General features: G+C 39.4%; 1 long non-coding RNA gene across 1 annotated transcript in view; it reads right to left on the bottom strand.

Moving 5' to 3' along the window:
* Positions 1–3,512: 3,512 nt before the first annotated feature.
* The window catches only part of LOC122559385, a 41,532-nt gene continuing 34,568 nt past the window's right edge, over positions 3,513–10,476 (bottom strand). The window contains exon 3 of the long non-coding RNA XR_006314414.1: positions 3,513–4,398. This is a non-coding gene — a long non-coding RNA (uncharacterized LOC122559385). The remainder of the gene's footprint in view (positions 4,399–10,476) is intronic.

Genomic DNA, 10,476 nt, shown 5'->3' with positions numbered 1-10,476 from the left:
CTCCAAACCCACAGACTCCCATTACTACCTGTACAAACCTCCTCCCACCCAATATTCTGCAAGAACTCCATCCCATTCTCCCAATTCTTCCGACTCTGCCAAATATGTTTGAATGAAGAGACATTCCACTCATGAGCTTCCCAGATGTCCACCTATTTCGAACAATGTGATTTTCCTCCCTCCATCATCCAGGCAGCCCTCTGCCGCACCACCTCCATTTCCTGTTCCATTGCTCTAAATGATCCCCCAACGCAATAAAGACAGAGCCCCCTTGTCCTCACCTACCACCCCATCAGTCTCCGCATCCAATACAATATCCTCAAACACTTCCGCTCACTCTAAATAGACCCCACTACCAAGAACATCTTTGCCTCCCCACCCCTCTCTGCTTTCCACAAGGACTGTTCTGTTCGACAATCCTTGGTTCACCCCACTCCTGCAATCGAACCCCCAGGTACCTTCCCCTGAAACCGGCAAAGATGCAAAACCTGCCGGTACAGCACCCTCCCTCAGCTCCACCCAGGGCCCCAAACAGTCCTTCAAGGTAAACAGAAGTTCACCTACCTCTCCTCCAACCTAGTTTACTGCATCAGGTGCTCCCAATGTGGTCTTCTCTACATCAGGGAGACTGAATGTAAACTTAGGGAACAGTTCATCGAGCATCACAACTGGTTCTGCAGGGGCAGACTGGACCTCTCAGTCATCACCCCCAACCACTCATTTTCTGACGACCATCCTTGGTCTCCTCCATTGCCAAAACAAACCCAGCTCCTATTGGAGGAACAACACTTTATCATCTGCCTGGGCACCTTACTGCCCAGAGGACTCAACATTGAGTTCTCCAATTTCAATCTACCTCTGATTGGTTTATTTCTGACCCTTATCTAAACAATGGCATCAATTTTTGAACCTTCAGTCCTCTGGTCCAAATTCAGAGAATATTATGTGATATTGAAAATGGAAGATGAAGAATTTAAAACAGCTGCTATTACGTCTCCAGTTTACCGCAGGATCTTGAAATATAAACCATCAATTCCAAATGCTGCTGACTACTGTTAAACCTAAAGTAAACTGAGGTAACATTAAAAATATTTATACATTAAATGGCAATATGCAACATTCACACTTAACATTGTAGAGATTTTCAAATGACCAGATTTATAAATCTTTGAAGCATTCATGCCTAGAAATGTTTCAAAATATAAATTGAACAAAATTAATTTGTAACATAATGGTTTGAAATAGAAAGAAATATTTTGATATTGATAATCTTGAATATTATTCTGTATGTCTGGACTTTCCCTGGATGGCTATGCACTTTCATCTAAGCCTATTCTGAGGATCTGTATTAAAATCTTTTTTGTTACTTTTCTTTTTTAATTGATGAGTTTTTTTTTGCTGTTGGCAGCAATATGAGTCACTTTAATTCAAATATTTCACTGCGCTTTACAAATGATGAGCAAATCCTGATTAAAGATATTAATCAGGACACTTGAATTCTTTTTTCTGATTCACTAATCTTCTTTCTTCTTTGCTGAAGGTGTCAACTTATTAATATGGTCGAGCTAAATTGGTGCTTTAACTCAATTGTGTGTGCTTGTCAAGTGATACTGCAAAGTATTAAAAGGGAAACTTATTTTGTCTTTCATGTGTCTTTCATGAAACAGGACCTTTCATTTACCATCTGTTGAAATACTATTGTAATCTAAGAAATACAGCAGTTAATTTCCTCAAAGAAAGTGCCCAAAATCAGGTGGGCATTTATTCTTTTGTGCCTGTTAAATAACCTAATAATCTATCGCAAATAATCCATCTTAAGTAATCGTATCCCCTGGATAGAAGCATTTAAATATGATCAAGGCTATTTTATTCCATTATATAATCCATTTGATTTATGTAATTTCACATTATTATCTAATAGTGAGAAATAATTATTTAGATAGATGTAGTATTTATGCAGTGTCTTACAAGGACATATTCCTTCAGTGCATTACACTTAATATATTTTTATGAATTTGCCTTATATTTGTATGTTGAACTACATGGTCATTGCCTGCCTTGGATTGACTGTACTGGTCTTTCATACAAAGATTTGCTTCCCACAAGTATCTTCCCCACACTTTCACTCATGACAGTGATTGCTATAAACTGAACTCAGCATTTTTAAGTTTTCTGACAACCTACCTTCTGCAGACCATGAGGTCATTGATTTCCTGATAAATGAAAGTCATTGGATCATGTTTTTCACATTGTATATATGAATAAAGTTCAAACTCATTAACCATAGGTCAGATATTACTCACTATGCTACAAATGTAAGCAATTTAATATAGATTCAATGAAGTATTGCAGGAGTGTGAAAACCATCTGGGACTGTAAAACTGATGGTAGTGTTCAATGCTTCTCAAAGGTGTGTAGCGATCGCGTGAAAACATGTTGTGACAGTGCAGAATTTTTTGTCTGATTTAATATTCTTATAAACAATTTGGAAAACAGAATATTAAAAATATGAACAGCCATCGACATGACTAGGATGTCAGATTTTTTTTCTTCTGTGGGAAAGTGGATTCAGTCAACTTGCTGCTGTATGCAAATATTTTTCATTATTGGTTTGATTTGAATACTCTGTGTGAAATACCATTTATCAATGAAGTCTATCTTAGTGTGATGGAGAAGACTACGATATAATTTCCATTTGCAATCACACACTAACATCGTGCAGAGGAAATGTAGAAATGTTCTGAGAATTAAATACATCAATCATAGACTATCATCCTATTGTTTACAGTGTGAAGATTTTTATTTACTTGACTTTTCCATAAATATTTACTCTGACATTAATATGGTTTAGATGGATAAATTTGACAGAGCTGAATGTGATGCTTTGTTGTATTGCTACATCGTTCTGGGAAAATAGCAGGATTCAGAAGCAATAGTAACTGTTTTGCCTTGAGACGTGTATGGGGAACTTTCAAAGTGTGTTCAAAATGGGCATCGACGGGGGGCAATAATTGTGCCCCTGCTCAGTGTGTCAACACTCCAACAAGTTGGCTGAGTTATTGAAGCATCGATAGGATCCAATGACAAAACACTTGAACCCAATAAAAACTGGTGGTGAAGCCAAGTCACTGAGACTGAAAATGAAACAAGAAGGAACAAAATCTGTATTCGATCTACACCTGGCTTGGAAAAGTAGAAGTTACTGTCAACACCAACAAACTTCAGTAATCAGCAGGACAACATCACTAATGAATGGTACAACATACCAATATCATCAGCAATAGCAAGCAAGGAGTGACACCCACAATGTGTATCAAGTCATCACTGACAGAAATGAGTGCCAACAAGATCAAGGCAAACATCCCACCAACAAAGGGATACAATGAGTCATAATTTAAAGAAAGAAAATAAGCTGTAACAAACTCCAAACTCAGTTTAATTGTAATAATACTTGACAAAAAGTATAATATGCCTAAAGAAGACCAACAAAGTTAATGTTTGGAAATGTTTTATCAATGTAGAGACACTTTTCATTAAAAAAGATGGATGCTATATCGTCACATTATTAAAAGCATAATTGTTAAGTGGATGGACATACAGAGAGCCATATTTACTACTGTTCTTCAGTTAAGGGCTGAGAGCAATGCATCATTCCACCATTTGGAGAGCAGCAAGGACACATTTGATGAAGCCCCAGCATTCTAAGTCTAAATGTATGATCTTTTTTCAAAAACTTATGGAAATCTGAAGACATAACAAGGGGTAACCAGAATGATAGTGCCCTCCCATGGTGAAGTAGATAGGATTGGGAGTACAGGAGGTGACGACTGGTCTGCATCTTCAGAAAAGGAGCAACAAGATGAGGAACCTGATATGAAGGGCACCTCTGACAGTCCACTTAGCTGCCAATGGCATCTAGGCTAGATGATTCAGGCATCATTCTGAGGTTGGGAATCCATCAGCCACACCAATTCTTCGCTTGACTGACACCCAGTTTGTTGTGAAACTTGAATAGGCCTGGTGGCATTGGCACTGTTCTACACAGGGGCAAGACACAATTGGGACAGGACTCAGAATGTGATATTGCTTACAGGTGGCCATTCTAGCTAGATTTGTAAAAGATACAAAGACATGAGATATCATGGTGCTCACAATTGGAAACAAACTCCTTCAGTCTCTTCCCAGTTACGGGCAGTGTGACTGAAAATGCTGACAAAATCTCATAAATGTTCTCCTGCTGCTCCAGAAAAGTCCAGTTTAACCATGCCTCCAAAGACCTGCCTCTGAGAGCCTCACAAGGTACATGTGAACCTGGTTATCATGCTTTTTCAGAGGATGTGGCCTCCTCCGGGTGCTGCATTGTTGTCTGGCACTGGCTCCTGCAGACAACTGAAGAGCCTGTGGGAGGTAAAGGAGATGAATTAGATCTAACTAGCCAAGGAATTTTCAAGTCGGTCTTGAGCAGATCATCCAATTTCAGTCACTACTGATATCAGGTGAACATGAATAACTATTGTAAGCCACATGACTTCAATTCATATCATCAATTCTGTCCCCAGCTATTTGGAGACACTCATCTTCTCATTGCCAGACATTCTGAGACCAAGCTTTTTCTTCTCCTTAGCTGTCAAGGAGGAGATGAGTGGAAGGCCGCCTCTTCTCCCTGATTCCCCTCTGTTTTCTATGCTCTTTCTTCCTGCAGCATAGAAAGAAGAGAGAGCTATTAGAATGAACTATGGAATGTTTAAAGGATAATATTTATGGAGGGTCACTATCAGGACGACTGTGGCATTGTTTTAAGAGAAGGGTGAATGTAAGTTTTAATGGTCAAATGGAAATGTGAAGAGATGTCTCAACAGATAGAAATGTATGTACTGTAAAACTCTTTGATCTGAGGAGTGATATGCAGGAGTAGTAAAAGGTTTGTGCTTGCTTTATCATGACACTTGTATTATGCAAACATCCTGAGTTTTTTTAGACTCTTTCATGCAATATCAATGGGCAGGCCAGCATTTATTGACTATCTTCAATTGCCCTGGAAAAGGTGGTGGTTAGCCAAATTCTTGAACCACTGCAGTCCTTGGGGGACGCAGTTATATTAGGAAAGGACTTGTAAGATGCTGACTCAGTGATGGTGAGGAAACAGTTCCAAGTCAAGGTGGTGTGTTTGAGGGAACATGCAGGTGGTAATGTTTGAATGTATCTGCCATGTATTCTTTCAGGTTAGCAGGGCTGGTGGATTTGGAAAGTGCAGTGAAAGGAATTGTGGTGAGTTACTACAGTGGATCTTGTAGATGGTACACATTGCTGCAATGGTGGGGCAGTGGTGAAAGGAGTGAATGTTGAAAGTGTTGGATGTGGTGCTAATCAAGCAGACTACCTTTTTTTGGATTGTATCAAGTCTTCTTGAGTGTTGTTGGAGCTGCACTCATCCAGGCAAATAGAGAATATTCCCTATTCCAATCCTGACTTGTGCCTTATAGATGGTGGACAGATACTGGGAGACAACTGATACGTTAGGCTCTGACCTGCTTTTGTAGGCACAGTATTTATTTGATCAGTCCAATTTGTCTCCTGGTCACTGGTAACACTCAGGATGCCACTAGTGGGGGATTCAGTGTTGGCAATGCCATTGAATATCAAGGGGCAATAGTTATATTCTCTCTTGGTGGAAATGACCATTTACCTGGTACCTATGTATTGCAAATGTTACTTGCCACTTGTCAGCTCAAACTTGGATATTCTCCAGGTCTTACTGCATTTGGACATAGACTGCTACCTGAGGAGATATAAGTGGTGCTGAACATGATATAGTCATCGATGAGCACCCCCATGTCCTATCCTATGATGGAGAGAAGGTCATTGATGAAGCAGCTGAAGATTATTGGGCATAGGGCACCAATCTGAAGAACTCTTGCATCCCAAATGACCACCACCCCAAACCTGTCTTTGTGCTAGATATGACTCCAACCAGTACAGGGTTTTCCCACAATTCCCATTGACTTTAGTTTTGTTAGGGTTCCTTGACACTCTGTCAAATGCTGCCTCGATGTCAGGTCATTCCATTTCACCGGTCATCATCACATCAGTCCACTCCAATTTTTTGGGGAACCCAGGAGTCAGATACAGTTACAATGGCTGTGATTAAACAGAGCACTGATAAAGGAACGACTGAAACTTGCAGCTTCCTGATGCACTGTCAGGTTCCCTGAATGTGGGTTCAAAAGTTCAAGCTCAGCCGACTGAGATAAAACCAATAAAATACCTTCCTGAGTCTTTGTACTTTAATGTTTAAAACTTTGACCAATAAGAGGAGAACGTAAAATTAATAAAATGAAAGAAAAAAGCTGTAAAAGAGAAATGTGGATATTTGTAATAAGTAAATCAAACAGAAAGGAAGGCCAGGCAGTGAAATGATTGCAATCAAGGTAGTGAAAATAAATCAAACCCCAACTGATAAACACAATCCATCAACAGACAATTTAACATCTTCACTTGTCAATCAGCAGATTGGTTCACAACTCACAAAAGCAATGCAATGAAATTGAAACCAGAAGAAATACTGGCAACAGCATAGCATTTCAATTGTTAACCAAAGTCCAAACACCAGCTCAATTATACTGAAGTCTTTGCACTTCAATAGATAAGAGAATCCTTTGCAACGAGAAAGGTATCAATTTCCTAGTTAACTGATACTTTATTCATATATTTTCCTCAAATACAACATATTATTACTCACAATTAAGATTTCATGGTTTTGATCATGGTTTATTTTATTATTTCATTTACCTCCTAAACTTCAGTCGGAAAGTGCACTACTGGAAGTCACCAGGTTGTGAATGGGTGCTGTTTTGGAGTTCACTTGCAAATTGATTTGTACACAAGTCAGAACACAATGGAGGATAATATAAAGAAGTAATTTGTGAGTATAGGATATATTCAGGTCTTTAAAATTACACCCCTGTATGAGATTGCATTCTTAAGTATGAGATTTTGTAAGTCAGACGTTCATAAATTGGGGGCCCCCCGTTATGTAGCTAGTCCACACAGTCCAGCAGACTGGAAATTGGCCTTTAATCACAGCTTGACTAGCAAGAGGGGGATATAATTGACCATAACCTATTTCTTGGGGAACAAAAATTCGTGTTCCTGATCAAAGGACCCTTTCTGAAAGCTCCGATGTTTGTCCACAGAAGGGAGGAAGAGGAGGCTCTGAAAGATTGCCACTGATTCCACCAGCTTAAAAGCGACACAGTGCATCCTGAAAATCATGGAGGTGAGGTCACCATCTAACTCCCGCTCCTAATCTGGGTAATACCATCCTGAATGAAACCTACTAAGCAACCATCTATAGGAGATAGTCAGGATTACTTATTCTTCAAATTCCAGATAAAGTATCTCATATATAAATTATAGAAAACTGATATATTGCATATTTTTGTAATTATAATATTAGGCGAGAAGGATAAATAGGTTGGAATTACAATTTTGCACATGCACTGCATTTGTCCATTCAGTCAGATGTACAAGTTGGCCCAGATAATTGCCTTCATTTCAGAGATGTCTTACATTTGTGGAAGAGAGTTTGTATCTGCCTAACTGAAAATCCCACTGTAACTTGTGTAGGTGAGCTTGCAACAATACTTTGGCCTGCATAGGTGTTCTGAGAAATAATTACATTTCCAGGAAATTGATGCTTACAGAATTTTGGGGAGACAGACACTCTCAGGGTGGAGATTCACAATTTTGTTTAAACATATGGAGATGAGAATGTAAAGTGGTAACCAACATGCCATCTCCATTGATGAGAGAACTGACTCAAATAAAAGCAAAGTATGACAGATGCTGGAAAGGTAAAATGAAAATAGAAAGTGTGAGAGAAACTCAGCAGGTCTGGCAGCATCCGTGGAAAGAGAAACAGAGTTAATGTTTTGATTCCTAAGACTCCTTTTCAGAGGTTTTTCTTCAGGTTCTGTTTTTACTTGTGATATCCTTTGTCAATCAAGCTTGTGCAATTAAATTGTTTACTAGGCCTTTCCAAAGTCAACTGCATTCCTGTTCATCTGGAGTTGCATATGGCCCAAGATATTAGGAAGGAACAAAGGATAAGGAAGATATTGTTTTTCATAAAGAATATGAGTGAATCAGATATTTTTCATGACCCAATACTTGCATGGTGACTCCCTCACCTCCAAATAAGGCCCTAAAGGAGCCTTCCACATCCATCAAAGTTTTACCTGCACATCCACCAATATCATTTATTGTATCCGTTGCTCCCAATGCGGTCTCCTCTACATTGGGGAGACTGAACGCCTCCTAGCAGAGCACTTTAGGGAACATCTCTGGGACACCTGCATCAATCAACCACACTGCCCTGTGGCCCAACATTTCAACTCCCCCTCCCACTATGCTGAAGACATGGAGGTCCTGCGCCTCCTTCACCGCCGCTCCCTCGCCACCAGACGCCTGGAGGAAGAATGCCTCATCTTCTGCCTTGGAACACTTCAACCCCAGGGCATCAATGTGGATTTCAACAGTTTCCTCATTTCCCCTTCCCCCACTTCACCCCAGTTCCAAACTCAATTTTACTGCTCCTCGGATGCTGCCTGAACTGCTGTGCTTTTCCAGCACCACTCTAACCTAGACCCCTTGCATGGTGACTGGTATTGGTACCAACTTTTCATTTCATATTTATTTACTAAACTGAATTTAAATTTCTCAGCTGCCATTTGAACTTGCATCTTATGCTGAAATGCATCTATTTTGAAATTATAATTCCAATTTTCTGCGTACATGTACTTCGAGAACAAAGATATAATAAAATTAAAGTATTTATAAAAGATACGTATCGTTTTGATCAAATATCAAGAGTAAGAACTTTCTGCCTGCCTTTCATGCCAGTTTATATTTTCTGATGAACTCCAATCACTACCATTAGTATAATACAACATAGCAAAAGGCAGCCATTGAGTTTTATAGATAATTTTAATCTGGTATTACTTACAAACTTGAATTGATTAATATACTTGATATTCTATAATAGAGACCATGAAATCTGTATCAGAATATATAGTGCTCTACTCATTTTCATAATGTCCACATGTGAAAACAAAAGAAAAGTCTACGTTGGAATCAAGTGTAATTCAAATGTTTTAGTTACCTTTGGAACAAAGGAAAAATTGACAATCTATTGGTTCAAAACCAAGCCAAGAGAGATAAGATACCTTCATGTAAACAGTGTGATAAATTATACCCTGAATTTTCTCAGAGAGGCAAGGGGCTTCTGACTTAGTCAATATGTCTCTAATTTTGAAAGTTCTGCCTTTTAACATGTTAGCCAAAGGGACAAATGCACATCCATGGTTTACATAAACAGCTGCACAAATTTTAAACTGCATTTAGACATAATCACTTTTTGTTGATGAGATGTCCAAAATATGATAGATTGGTTTCAGATCTTTGGAGAGAAGGTTAAAAGCCATCAGGGCTGTTTGGAGAGATAGACCACCATGTTGAATAGATCCAAGAATCCTTTTAAGAGAGGTAAGAAGCATTTTGGGATGGGAAACATTGCCTGTTCCCTGTAATTTTTTTTTTTGACACTGCAAACTCTGAGATCTGCACACAGCAGCAGCTTCATCAATAGCCAGCACGCAGCTTCGAGGGAACATTGTTGGTAAGGGACACAAGAACAGCATTCAAGAAATGCCTGGATGAATACATGAATAGGAAGGGGATGGATCCTGTAAGTGAAGATAGTTTGAGTGTGGAAGGGCAAAATGTGTTGGTGGAGGCTTAGAGGTCTGAAGGGCCTGTTCCTGTGTTGGATTGTTCTTTGTTCTTGTTCTTGAGATAGATAAGTAGGGGGATGAGCAGGACTTCTGCAGGAGGGGTAGCCTGTTCAGTGCCAGTAATAAGGACATCTCCACAGGATTAGAAAGGAACAGGGATGGATCCTGAAATATCTTTAAGGAGGGAAATGCAGTAGAAAGGCTTATGAAAGGAATTTCAGAGCATAGATCTTACGTAGCTGAAGGCAATAGTGGAGTGAATAAAATCAGGGATGCATAACATGCTAGAATTGGGGAGTCAAAAGAGATCTTTTGGACTGGAAGAATTTTCAGCAATAGGGAGAAACAATCCAACAAAGGAATTTGAAAACAAGGGTGAGTCGGGATCCAATGTGTGCCAGTGAGCACAAAGGTGATAGAATGAGGTTTTGATTGAGTTGGGAACATAGAACATAGAACATTACAGCACAGTACAGGGCCTTTGGCCCTCGATGTTGTGCCGCCCTGTCATACCAATCTGAAGCCCATCTAACCTACACTATTCCATGTACGTCCATATGCTTGTCCAATGACAACTTAAATGTACATAAAGTTGGCGAATCTACTACTGTTACAGGCAAAGCATTCCATACAAATACTACTCTCTGAGTAAAGAAACTACCTCTGACATCTGTCCTATATCTAT

This window comes from Chiloscyllium plagiosum, chromosome 19 (genome assembly GCF_004010195.1).
Source record: "Chiloscyllium plagiosum isolate BGI_BamShark_2017 chromosome 19, ASM401019v2, whole genome shotgun sequence".
Lineage (NCBI taxonomy): Eukaryota > Metazoa > Chordata > Chondrichthyes > Orectolobiformes > Hemiscylliidae > Chiloscyllium > Chiloscyllium plagiosum.
Note: the sequence above shows the minus strand (reverse complement) of the source record. Positions and strands in the feature narration are given on the sequence as shown.